The sequence below is a fragment of the Corvus kubaryi genome, unplaced genomic scaffold, assembly GCF_017639235.1.
Source record: "Corvus kubaryi isolate FWS band 111438036 unplaced genomic scaffold, C.kubaryi_AGA036_p1.0 split1-37355, whole genome shotgun sequence".
Classification (NCBI taxonomy): Eukaryota; Metazoa; Chordata; class Aves; order Passeriformes; family Corvidae; genus Corvus; species Corvus kubaryi.
In genome coordinates, this window is record NW_024582078.1 from 4,281,216 (window position 1) to 4,295,182 (window position 13,967).

A 13,967-nucleotide genomic window follows, 5' to 3' on the forward strand; every position below is an offset into this window, starting at 1 on the left:
TGAACTCTGTCTATAAACTGTCACTCACTTCCCTGTGACGCTTGAGAAATTCCAGTGGAATGGGTGGAGGTGGGATGATGGACATGGGAAGCTGCTTTGAATGCAGGGACATATTAGGACACAGTAAATGAATATTTCTAAACTAAAAACAACAACAATGGAGGAAAAATAGGAGATGAGGAAACATCTGGGTGCTCCACTGGTGCTTGGCAGAGTGGGAAGCTTGGTCTGGAGCATTTGCTGGGTGCACAGGATCACTGCACCCTGTGGGAGCTTCGGGGCAAGGACAGGCTCTAAGAAATGCCATTGCACAGAGGGCACGGGGGAGTCTGAGCTACCAAACTGCACAGAGGGAAATGGGGAGTGTGGGGCAGAGGCAGGAACAGGTCACAGCATTCCAGAGCCTGTGCAGCTTCCCAAGGCCTTGCTGCCCTCCATCCTCCCTCGGCAGCACTCAGTGCACAGTCCCCGTGCTTATAAACCCTCTGTGCACAGCACTCAGGCTTCCTTCTCCTTCCTTAAATCCATGGGGGCGTTTCAGCTGGATTGCTGGTGATTTGACTGTCAGTTTTAATAAACAGTTTAAACAAACAGCACGTGCCAACCACTCCTGCAGCCTCTCACTTGCTCAAACAGTTGGCGGATTTGAATATTGGGCGATGGATTTAAGAGAAGCATTTGTGCTCATGTACCAGGCTGGTGGAACAGCTCGGCTGGAGCAGCGTGGAGGGGGAATCCAAAGGCTCCTGCAGCCCTGGCTTGTGCTCTCGGATGCTTTCCCCTTTCCCCAAATCCAGTGGCTTTCAGGGTAAAGTTAGTTCTGTATTTCTCGTGGCCTCAGCATGGTCTGGTTATTCCTGCAGCTTGTTGGGAGAAGCAGTAGTGGGGATGGATTGTGCTGTGAAGTCATGGGCATCGATTTCCAGCTTGAGATCAGTGTTAGCTTTGAAAACACTTTCCTAATTTGGCAATTTTAGGCAGAAATGTATTGAACAGTTGGGAGAAACAAAGAAAAACAGCGAATAAAATAGACAGGGACTAGGGTGGACCATTTATCCTTCCCTCCTGCTCCAAGAGGTGGTTTGCTGTTCCCAGGTAAACCCTAGCAGGCACACCCATTCCTGGGAGCCTGCATGGGCAGAGGTCTCCACACCATTATCTGTGGTTATGAAGGAACGAGAGCTGTGGGGCTGCTGGAGGTGACCCCAAGGGTCCCGTGGGTGAGACCACCCGTCACCCACGTGTGAGGGTGGTGCTGCTAGTGCTCATTAACAGGGACAGCATTATTGCCCTCTCCTCAGTCACCAAATTCCTGCACAAACAATATGATATATTTAAATTGCTTTAAAACCATTTGAGATTATCAATTGTCTTGCCTGTCTGCAAAGATTTCCTGGTTTGAGGAAGTTCCCTGGTTGGCCCCAGTTTCCCAGTTGGCAGAGGATGGGCAAGGGGTGATGACAATGATCACTGCTTGGCCAAAAGGACTTCCAAAGGGGAGGAAAAAAGGATGAAAACAGGGGAGGATGGAAGTTGAAGAAGAAGCTGTTGTTCTTGGTATGTTTATGAGAGGAAAAGAGGAGAGAAGTGAATTATCCAGCAGGTAGGGATAGGAGAAAAAAAAAAAATTCAAATTGATCAAAAAAATTAAATATTCATAGGACATTATTCATCAAGATTCATCTTGCCAAGTGGGTGAAATGAGGCAAGGGAAGAAATTAGCTTGCTTGAGAGTGTCAAAGTGATTATGTGATTAAATTGCAATTTATAATTTCTCCTTCAAAAGTGTTACTCCTTGATTTGTATTTCTGCCCCCTCTCTATTTTCCCAGGGCTCCCATTATGTGTGTGTGACCAGTGCACAGTCAGGGCTTGTCTGAAAGCAAAGCCTCAGACACCTCCTGCCCACACCTGTGTGGGGCCAGGAGATCCCTGTCCCCAGCATTTCCCATTGTTTATTTTCCTAGACGCTCCTTGCACATCTCATGATCATCCTCCCCTCATCCCCACAGATCCCCAGCTTTATTTACTCATTCCACAGGCTCGTCTCTGCTCCTCTCAGCTTCTCAGACTGTTGTACTGTATAATCCATCCTCCCGCTGCATCTGTGAGGAGATTTGGTGCAGAAAAGCCATGTTTTGGTGCTTGTTTCTGTAATCCCCCGGTGCTGGGGAGGCTGCAGCTTCCACTCACACAACCTTCGCTCCAGCACATCCCAGATGTGCTCAGTACAGGCAGCAAAAGCAGAAAATAAACTTGTTCTAATATTTTACTCTCATTTAAGATCTCAGCCTCTCACTGTCGTTGCAGTACCTACTCTAGAAAGGGGAGCTATTTCTGTTTTGCTGCCCAATAAATATTTACTGGCACATGCTGGCTATGTGAAAAAAACCCCCACTATTAATTCCTGGCTTGTTTATGAACAGCACAAGGCTTGCACAGGTTAATTAGTTGAAGCAGGCTTTTCTTCAAGTGAATGAGCAGGCGCAGGGTTTATGGCTCTGTCACCCAGTTTATTTGTTCACTTTGTGTTTTGTTTGGGAATACACTTACACAACCATAAATAAAATCAGCCATGACAAGGCTTATGTCTGCAGCAAACATTTAAGCCCTGCCAAGGTAGTAATCCACAGAACATCAGCCTGCAGGAGCTGGGCTTGCCTCCGAAGTGGTGGGAGAGATGTCTGGGGGCACAGGGGCAGTGCCCAGCTGCAGCCAGGGGGATGGGGGACAGGAAAACTGGTGGGGAAGATGACAGTGTCGGGTGGGCTGAAGAGACACCAGCAAAACACGTTGGCTGCTGCTTGTAGGGAGAGAAACTCCCATCCTTGAGCCTCCTCCATGGGCTCTGCTGGTACAGAATCACAGAAGAGGGTTGGAAGGGACCTCTGGATATCATCCAGCCCAACCCCTGCCCAGGCAGGGTCACCTGGAGCAGGAGACACAGGAGCGCATCCAGGTGGGTTTGGGATGTCTCCAGAGAGGGAGACTCCAGGCTCTCCCTGAGCAGCTGTCCCAGGGCTCTGCACCCTCATGGACAGAGCTCTGAGGCCGAGGGTACAGCCAGTGAGCAGAGGGCTGGAGGGGAGGGGTAGCTATTGAAAGCCAACAAGTAAATCTCATAAAGTGCAAGACTGGGCTGAAAGAACATTGGAATGGCACTGAACTCAAGGAAAAACCAGCCCAATTAAACTGCTTTAAATCTGTTTACTTGGTTGTTTCTGCTTCACTTGCAAGGCATCATTATAATCACTAGGCATTGGCAAGCCATTACTCAGAGGTTCTGGGCCGGGGTAGCAGAAGACATGATTGTCTCATAAACCTGATGAGCCATATTGATTAGTGGAGGATAAGGACTGGGGTTTGAACAGCCCATACATTTTATTTGTCTCATTAGGGGTGTGTTTGCAGCCCGGACTTGGCAGTGAGTTATGGGGATGCCGGGGGGGTTTATGTCATATAACACAGCTCAGCATTTGCACCCCCTCCCCTTGTAACCAAAATCAATGAAAGATGGAAAGTGAACTTGGACCCTGCTTTGAATCTCCCTCCCTCGAAGAAGATGCTGATGGGAAGCACAGCCCAGGGTGTCCGTGAGCTGATGGCAGTGGCAGTTTGGGAGTTATAGCACAGTGTGGCCACTTTGGAATGCAAATGAGTGACCTTTGATGTTGTGTTGATTAATTATTTGTGTAATGGAAACGCTTTGCTGCCCTAGATATCAACAGGAGTCCTGGGGGGTGTGCAGGGTCCCTGCCCAGAGGACCCCACAGTCCCCAGTGGAGGTGGGAGCCTTGGAGTTACATGTGGGGCAGCCCCAGTACATTGTTCTTCATAGAATCCAGGGTTTGGTGGTGCTGAGGGGAACAGCATCAGTTTGGGATGCATCAAGATATGCAGACAAGATCCTCACCTGCTCCCCAGGGTCATGCTCAGAAATGCCACTTGCATAAAACAGTAGAAATGAGGCAGTAGGAAATTAAATATGCTTATTAGAGTTAAAAATAGCAGCTCTGTTCTTGGGTGATGAAAAAAAGCCCCTTGTACCAGAAAAATACTTTGGGTTTCTGCCAGGCGACAGATGCGAGGAACCTCTCGCAGCCTCGCTGGCGGAGCTGGTGCCGCTGCCTCCGAACCTTGGGCCCCCTGTTTTTAGCAGCGGATCAATGCAGGCATTTCTGCCCACCAAGGAAGAGGCAGGCTGGGCTGCCCAGCCAGCACGGCAGGTGTGAGGAGCCTGTGTTAAATAGTAATTCCTGTCAGACAAAGAGTCATTCTCTCCATCACTCGGGCGATGTGGATGGAGGATCCCCGTGGGCGCGGGAGGGTGATGGTGACGAGGGTGGGCCCCTCACTGACCTGGCAGCAGGAAGGCACTGCCAACCTGGGGGAATTCCCTCTCCTTGAGCAAGCCATGAGCCAGATGCTTCCTTGAGTCACACTGATGATGGGTCCGTGGATGCATCTGTGAGTGGAAGGGGTGAATCCTCGAGCAGGATGTTGGATATGAATCTGTCTGAGAGCTCATTTTGCAAACTGATATTAATTAACATCGGCAATGTCCTTGTTCTTGCACTGCCAACACTGCCATCCTGGTACTCGATGTGGGGAAACTGAGGCAGGCTGGGATGACACATCTCGTCTGTGCCCTCCAAAGAGCCACTGAGCCCTTGTTATCCTAGTTCCCAATCCAATAATTTAGTGTGCATCCTACAGACTTGGATTGTTCAGACTGGCTACAAAGCTGCTCCTTTCCCAACAGCTGCTTTCCTTGGGATGCAGCTGCGAACCCATCCCCGCCCGTGCGAGAGGGAGCTGCAACACCAGCAGCAGCAACGCAGCTCCATTCCCCGGGCAGAAGGTGCAATGCTGCACCCCTGTGGGAACTGGGAGCCGTGGACACCAAACCTGGGAACTCTGGGTGGACATAGAGGAGCTTTCTGTGATCTACATCAGCCCTATTTAAGTGGCCCGGGCACTGGAAGAGGGGGAGAAAAGGGGTCCTGGACATGCAACTTCTTTCTCAAACCCCTGGAAGTGATGCCATTCCCTGAGGGATGGAGACAGCTGAGTTTCTCCAGCTTGCAGGGATTCTGGAATTGCATTTTGGAGGTAAAAAGCAGTCAGCATTGTCACTTCTTGCAGGCAGGTTAATCCTTTAAACCTGAAAGACATTTCATCTGGAAGTTGGTATATTTGATCATACAAGGGGCGGAAAAATGAAACAAGAGCCCCATGCAAATAGGAAATTATGTAAATCACCTTGTACATTAGGGTGATCAAGTTTATGGTTGCTGTTTCAACTCCCATTGCCTGAATGCAAATTCTCAATTAATCTGCTAAATGTGGGCAAGCCTGACACACATGATAACACCAGGCCAGTTCCCCTCTGTGCCGTGGGGCTGAAGTGTCACTACCCACACGTGCACTTGGGTCCTTGCAGGAGCTATTGAGGTTTATTGAGCGCCCCCACATCCCCAAGAGCCAGCCTTTCCTCTTGCTGAGCACACTGTCATTTTGGAGACCCAAAGTCAAGCCTGGGAAATAACTTCACTCGTGCCATGGTGTGGGGGTGCTGGGAACGGGGCACGGCTCCATCCTGTGCCAGCTGGGCTGTGGCACGGTGCAGCTGGGGGACAGAGGGTCTGGGGCACCCCTGTCTGAGAAAGCACTTCACCAGAGGAAACATAGCTAGTAAATGTGGTTGGAGTATCATGACCGAGCAGTACAGAGCAGGAATCATGTTTATGAGCTGCCTCCAGGACTCTGCACCACGGTTTAATAGGGTATGAAATCACAGAGATCTCAGAGCCGCCTTCCAGAAGTTATTTGTAAGTGAAGTCCTAACGCAGACGGGGCTCTTATTATTCCTCCTGACTTGCCTCCTGACTTGCCCGTGGCCTTTAAAATGTTGCTTTCACATCTTCTTCCTTCTTATCTTCCATTCCCCCTCTGCCAGCTCAGAAATAATCCAAGCAGGAGCCATGCTCTGGGTGACTCCTGCTCCTCATCCAGAGCTGTGTTAGCACTGGCTGATATCTCTTGGCTTTGAAGGGGAAGCTGAAAATTCTGAGGTCTTTTGCTGCCTCACTCATCTCTGTGTCTGCAGTATCTCTGCCTCCTGTGCCCAGTTCTGAGGAATTCTCATTTTGACAGCATTTTAGAGTTGAGATAAAACCATCTCATGGCACACTCATCTTTGGTTTAAGTAGGCACTGGTGAATTAACCCAAAATTTCTGGCCATAGTAGGATTTTCCCGGTTTGGAGGAGGGTGGGGGTTCAGCAGGTCCCGAGGGAGTGGATGCTGCAGAGCCCTCTCTCTGTTTTCTTTCTGGTCCATTGATCCCCATTAGGAAAGCCCTCAGTGCCACTCTGCCTGCTGAGAGAAACCCTCCTCGGCACGTTAACGGAACAGCAGAGCTGGCACACAAATAACTGGCACAAGCCAAGGAATGCAGAGTCAGAGGGAGATGCTGGAGGATTTGCCACTGCTGGCAGACTCAGTGTGGAGAGCTCAGGAGCACAGAGGCCAGGGATGCAGCAAGGGCCAAATTTCTGTGGACACAGGACACATCATAAATGTCCAAGTCGGATAATCTGGATAATGTGAGTGCAGAGTTCCCCCGTGCTCCTACAGCGAGTTAGGCACAGGGCAAGGAGCCCAGAGCCATTGCTGCAAGGTCTGCTCCTCCTCTGGAGGGGCACTCTCCTCTCCAAAGGTGCAGAGTTCCCCCTAAAGACACTGAGTTCTAGGAGCAGTCAGTATTTCTTATTTTTAAATAGTCCCCATAGAAGTTAAAGCTGTTTTCTGCTGACTTCCTCCATACCCTGTGCATATGCAGTGTAACTTCTAATTTTTGCACCCTTGGTAAGCAGCTGCGCCCTCTGTGCTGTTGACAGGATGTCACAGGGTGTTTGGTGGGTGAAGCACTTCCCCTGCGCTCCCCAGATTCAGCTCTTTGTGCTCCCAATTCCACCACTGGCAGGATTGCAGCAGGTTCCTCTTCTAGAAACTCTTCTGCTCTGTAGTTCCCCATTCAGTCCTTTGGAAGGCCCAGCTGCTGTTTAAAATGCTTTGCTCAGTACAATGGGTTTGACCGAGCCACCCCATCCTGAACCTCAGAGCCGTTCAGTGAGATTGGGAGAGCCAGCCCTGCATGGGAATGTCACAGAGGGAGGGGTTTCCTCCTGTTTTAAATGCAGCAAGGCGTGCTTCAAGGCTTCACACACTAACGTAAAATAATAAATGAGTTTCCATGAGGGAGAAATAAAACAGAACAAACCAGGTTGTGAAGAAAGACAACCTAGGAGTGATGGCAAGAACAGGTGCCATGCAGAAATATATTGCTCAAAAATGAGGACTAATTTACACTGTGAGGCCATGAAGCTGTGTGAGCCCCACACAGCTCCTGGCATTCCCCCTTTTCCACTTAGAGAGATAATTGGGAAACATTAGCCAGCAAGCTCGATGCTTAATCAGTTCAGGGAGAACTTGCCCTTCCCATTTATTGTCCTGGTTTTCACACTTCTCTCCTCTCTGCTCTCAGGACTCAGAGGCACAGAAATCAACCGGGGTCCCAGGGCTTTGGCAAGCATTATCCAGCACAGACAGCAATTCCCCAACACACAGAGCATAGGGTAATTCAAAGAAAGCTGTTGCAGCGGGGATTACTGCAACACGCATATATCAAACCAAGAGTCCCATGGAAACGAAGTATATATGGACAGATTGGTGGTAGATGTTTCAGAGGTCTTTATTTCTCCAGCCGCATGGCCGGGGCTCTGCTCAGGAACTCCCCCAGTCATGGGACCCGAGGGTCCTTGGCCACCCCGGGGAACTCAAACCAACCAAGGGGGAATGAAGCTGACCAGGGAAACCTCGTGTCTCCCCCCCAGGGCCCCTCTCCCAGGCCTCCATGGCAGAGGGGGAGACCCCAACAGAAAGCATGGCCACGGGCTGTGCTCTTAGGTGAGGGGAATTTCCAAGTCTATTTCTGTTTTCTACTTCTTTTACACCTTGGTCTGGCCAGAACAGTATTAAGTGCTGCAGAGAGAGAGCCCAGCATGGTGAATGAGGTGGCAACAAACTCTTGCTTCTTATCAGAGCATTCAATCACTGTCGGGAAAGTCATTGCCAACCCAGCAGCTCCCAGAGTGCTTTTTCTGGGGAAATTGCTAAACAGCTTCAGGAGAGCAAAGCAACATTTCTTCTCACTGCCTGTAATTAATGTTTTAGGTACGGCAAGAAGGTCCCTGCCCAGGGAGATCAGTGCCGTGTGCTGGGAAGCAAAGGCTGTGGGATTCATGGAGGGCCCCTGTGTTGCCCCTCTGCTCCCACCAAAGGGACATTATGTCCATGTGAAAGCCAGCGGATGAATTATTGGATGAATAAATGGTCATGGAGAGAAGGGGAAATCATCTGAAGAGATTAGAAAGCCTGGGATGGTTCCTGGGCTGGGTCTGTGACAGGACTGCATGAGAAATTATCTGTCAGCTTCATGTGGGACAGCACGTGCAGAGCAAAGCTGGGACAAACGAGCCCTTTCTGGAGACTTAATTACTGGTTTGCTCAGCTCCAGAATGGCACAAATAGGGCTGGACCAGGTGACCCCAACCTTACCCATCCCGTGCTTCTGTGAATGCAGGCAGTGGCCTGAGGGGTCCTTATATCTAAATATGACACATAAATGTATATTATATGCACCTATAAAGATAAAAAGGCAAATTTCATTTCCTCTCAGAAGGCATTTCCATTTACCAAAATATCAACAAAATTTCTTCTATTTTTTTCATAGACGAAATTAGTTATTAGATTGAAGTTGCACCAAAGCAGTCATTTGAAAACAGCAAAGAATCAGCTTCCCAAATGAGAAATCTCCCTCTTGTGTCATAAAAAACACTTTTCTGTATTACTTCTGGAGAAGTGATGGCTGTTAAATCTTACATAATGTAACACCAGCCTTCCTGAAGTGCTGAGAAAGCCAATTCAGATGGTGCTAGAGTGCCAAGGAATGGAAGGGAAACACTTAGCAATTGAAATTACAAATTGCCTGATTGGAAAAAGGATTTTCCCAAATCCTTTGAACTGGAGCTGCTTCTTGGCTGCTCAAATACTCTCACTCCAGCACTTCACAAAGTAACTGAAAGGAGCCACAGCCTGGCTTCAAGGGCTGAGAGTCGCTTCCCTGCTGAGCCCAGTGTCTTCCCCCACAAGGTGGGAACAGAGGTTGGGAGCAGGTCCAAGAGCTCCTGGGTGGGGTACAACGACATTGTGCTGATGACAGCTCCCTCAGTCTCGGTCCTTCTGGCCTGGGCAAGGGCTGGGAATCAGCAGCCACACTCTGGCAGAGCCAGACACCACCAGGGACCGGGGCTGGATCCAGGATTCCCACAGCCCCGAGCGACCAACGCCAGTGAAAGGACTTTTTGGTGCTGGGGGAGGGCTCACACTCATTTGGGTAGCACTGTGTTGCCAAGAGAGGGCATTTACTCCAGGAATAATGCTGAAAGAGTTCTACCTCTTTTTGCACACTCACTTTGGAAGACTGAGGCTTTTTTTGGCTTATATACCATGTATTTTTATTAAATGTTTTATTCTCATTTCCCTTTGGTATAATTGGATTTTTCTCAGTAAGCAACAAAATAAAAAAGGAATTTAGAGCATCTTTTCAGCATTTGCTAGTTTAAAAGCAAACAATATCCCAACACTTAAAATCAAGGGTGCATTTTGAAAAGCAAGGCAAGGCAGTAACTTCTACTTTAAAAAAGCCCTACAAGTTTTATGAAGCTATTTTGCGCAGCTCTGGAGTTTCAGGAGGGAAGGAAAAAACACTCAGTCAAACACAGAATATATTTTTATAGCCACAAATTTTCTAAAATGAGACTATAGCTCTTGCGTTAATATGGGGAGCCTTCAGAAATACACACCCACATGCCAGCACAAACAACACGCAGCTCTAGAGATGGATGTCATACAATATTTAAAAAGAAAAAAAACATAATTCCCAGGGAGGCAGGGCTGGCTCTTTTCCCAGATGGATTCTCATTCCGACAGCATCAAGAACACGACAGATGTGCTTCTTCCTAATTGTTTGTGTTTGTGGTTTATCTCTCTTGCCTGTGATACTTCAGGAGAAATCTCTCTCTTACCACTTGGTCCCCTCCTGGGAGTTTTTGGCAGTTGATCCTCACCAGCAGGACGTGAGCCTGCCCAGTGCTGCTGAGGGGGCTGCACCCATCCTGGTTCCTCCTTTGGCTTCCCAAAGAGCCGAGACCTCCTGCTCTCATCCCACAGGACCTGCAGCCCCCCAGGAGCCTCTCGCTCCTACCTGGGACTTGTGTCACAGGTTATAACGAGTCACAGGGAGCCAGAACCTCCTGCACATCCCTGTGCTTGTCCCCAGGTATGTGCAGGTACTGGAGCCATCTGGACCTGCCCTCTCCTTGGCACGTCTCTGCTGTTTCCTTCCACCTGGAATCCACCCTGCACAGACTCACAGGCAGGTACCTGATTTTTCTGCCTGTATCTGACACACCTGGCAATCACAGAATCACAGAATGGCCTGGGTTGGAAGGGACCTTAAAGCTCATCCCGTTCCACCCCCTGCCATGAGCAGGGACATCTTCCACTATCCCCGGTTGCTCCAAGCCCTGTCCAACCTGGCCTTGGACACTTCCAGGGACAGGGAAGCCACAGTTTCTCTGGACACTCTGTGTCAGTACCTCTACTGCATGTTATAAAATGAAAAGTATAAAGTGACCAAACATCCTGGAGAGAGATGTCTTCCAGACCTGGAAAGCCTCCTCCTTCTCCTGTGGAGATGATTTATTGCCCCCTAAATGCAGACCAGTGGGCAACTGAATATATTCTTTATCTTTCAATATATTTTTTCTGTGTGGGCTCAGCTACAAAACGTGGGGTTTTTTCCTCTCAATTGCACTAATTTTCAAGGCTGCAGTTATTTATTTGCCATCCGTGGGACCACCTAGGACGTTTAGGACTCTCAGTCCCTTCAGGTGTTTGCTCTGGGCTCATCAAGTGTCCTCACCAAGCCCCAGAACAGAGAAGCTTTTGGTGCCAGATGTTCCCTGATGTAACTCATGCATCCATGACCTTTCTAGGCTCAATTCATCACTAGTCAATCAGCCTCACGCAAAGCTCTTTCTGCACAAAGGTCCCCTTTCTCCTGTGTTTCCAGGAGTGGGACTGGGCAGCATCAGGAATGTTTGCAGCAGGAATGACCAGCAAGCGGATGATCCCGCCGACGGTCCGTGCCAACCTGGAAATACAAGGAAATACAACCACTCCCTTGCTATTTTGAGTTGTGAATGTTTCAGATGCGTTTTGTGGGACTTGGAGAAACAGCTCCGGCGCAGCCGCTCCCGAGCAGCGGGGCCGTGCGTGAGCAGCGAGCGCTGCGGACGCGCGGGGGCGCGGCAGCTCCGCGCACCGGGAGCGGGCCCGCGGGCCGCCAGCCCCGCTCGGGGCGCTGGGGCCGCTCACCGGGGCGCGGCGCCGCCCGGGGCCGCAGAGCGCGGCTGAGCCCTCGCAGCCGACGCGGAATGCAGGTGGTGGGGACGGCCCGTGTGTTCTGGGAACGGGAATGTTCTGGGAATGGGTACTCTCCGCAGCGATGACTGCCCCGCTGACCGTCACCGCTCGGTGTGGATCTCTGTCCCTACCCACTTTACCCCCTAAAGCCCATTTTTTCCCAGGAAGATGAGATGCTGTGCCAGCTTACAAATCGCCGTGGCAGGCTGCACGTCCTGCGCTCGCAGGATGTGGTAGTTAAGTCAGCTTTTTTTCCCCCAAACTTCCTTCATTTGTGGCACTCCACGAGCCCCCTTCCCCTTTTCTCCACCCGCAGACAGGGTGAGCTCAGAGTGAGCAGCCGTCCTGCAGACAGCCCATCTCCCTGTGCCAGCAACCACCTCCTCCCCTGGATATACCCAGCCTTCTGAGAGCATCCCTCTCCTCCTACACCTTCTCCAGCCCATCCCTGCTCCGCCAAGAGCTTCACCCCCACGACCTAGTGGGGGTGAAAATGGTGTGTAGGAAGTAAAGACAAGCCTGTGATATGAGCTGCCACCATTTTTCATGTGCGTCATTAAGGGATGTCTGCCCAAAAACTTTATTTCAAGGATTAAAGAAGAGACAACAGGTGGAAAGCAGAGACAGGAGAAGCACGGGGTAATCAAAATTAGACATCTTAATATACCAGCTGTTTGGCAATGCCACAGGGGCACGTCCAGCCTGGCACAGCTCAGGAGGGGCAATCCATGTGGTTTTTTTCCCTCCTGGCCTCTGAGTCTTCACAACCAGAGGCGCTGCAGAACTTCCAGTACTTACCAAGGCTGGGAAATAACACTCAGACAACCCTGTCTAGACAAAACCATCTTCTGAACCTACTAGATGGGAGACTGTGATGGTTAGAGGTGGCATTGTCACTGTGTAAAGTGACATCGTGTCACTGTGTCACCATGTGACACCTTTTTGCAGTGGATTTGGACACTGCTGGTTTCATGCCACGTGTCACAGGCCCTGTGCTGCAGCTCTGTGTGATCCCAGCACTGCCCCGCAGTCACACGCGCAGAATCACAAAATCAGGCTGGAAAAGACCTCTGAGATCATCGAGTCCAACCTGTGACCGAACGCTGTCAACTAGACCAGAGCACTGAGTGCCATGTCCAGTCTTTTCTTAAACACCTTCAGGGACAGCAACTCCACCACCTCCCCGGGCAGCCCATGTCAATGGGTAATCACCTTTTCTGTGAAGAATCTCTTTCTAATGTTAAAACTAAACCTCCTCTGGTGCAGCTTAAGGAGCTCCCAACAGTGGGAAAAGCCATTAAAAACTTTTCAGCTCTCTAGAATCAGCGTGTTAGCAATGCTGAGCACATCTCATGGGAAGCTCAGAGGCGGAATGATTGGCCGTGCTCTGCACAGAAAGGGTTCGTTCCCATTCCTGCTGCCCCGCCGGCTTAGCAGAGTGCTGGGTAAGCAGCTATGACAGCAAAAAACCTGCTGCCCTCAACAGTGTCGGTGACCCCATGGCTGCGGCATCCACGGGCGACATTCCCTCCAGACACCGTCTCCAGCGTAATCAGGGCTCTTTCCTCAGCTGACAGCAGGTAAACAAATCGAAATGCTGATTTTTCCACAGCACCTCCCCGCAGAAGAGCTGCTCGGCACTTGCGAAAGCTCATCAGAGGGAAGTTGTGCCCGGCAGTGAGGGCTGTGCCCACGCCGAGGGCCTGCCCAGGTGAGTCACGCTACAAAGCAGCGCTGTTAGAAGGCTGCTGCACAAAGGAGACAGAGATATTATAAACACCCTGGGGCAAACCATCGGTCTCCAGAGGCCAAGTTCAGGTGCCACGAGGGGAGCAGGACCTGGAGGTGTCAGGGGAGAGGGACTGTCCGGGAATCATGAGGGGTCAGGGCTCAGAACCCCTGCGAGGGGCACTGTTCTGCCACAGGCACCGTGAGAGGGTTTGAGGGCACTGCTCTGCCACGGCCACCAACGGCGATTCACCTGCCCCGAGCCGCCTTCAGGCCGGCCTGAGCCGGTGGGAGGCACGGCCCCTGTCCCTGTCCTGGGTTCGCACAGCCCTTCCTGCCGCTGGGCCCGGGCCCGGCCCTGGGATCCGGATCGGGACCGGGACCGGGACCGGGACCCGCCCGGGGCAGAAGCGCGGGCCCGGAGCGCCGGCTCGGGCGGTGCCCGCAGCCCCGCCCCCGCCGGAAGTGACGCACCAATCACGGCCGCCCTCTCGGTCCGCCGCGAACAAAAGGGATTTTCACCGGCGGCCCCGCCCCCCGCACCGCCTGATTGGCTGTGCGCACCGCCGCCCCGCCTCCCCCGTGGCGGATTGGCCCGCGGCCGCGGCGGCGGCGGCGCTGATTGGCGGGCGCGCCGTCGGTCAGCGGGCGGGGCGGGGGCGGGGCGGGGGCGGGGCGGCCGAAGGGG

General features: G+C 51.3%; 1 protein-coding gene across 1 annotated transcript in view; it reads left to right on the plus strand.

The window, feature by feature from the left end:
• The first annotated feature begins 13,109 nt into the window (after positions 1–13,109).
• CTTNBP2NL (CTTNBP2 N-terminal like) overlaps positions 13,110–13,967 on the plus strand; it is a 22,304-nt gene continuing 21,446 nt past the window's right edge. The window contains exon 1 of the mRNA XM_042013420.1: positions 13,110–13,131. The gene's annotated coding sequence lies outside the window, so the exon portion shown is untranslated. The remainder of the gene's footprint in view (positions 13,132–13,967) is intronic.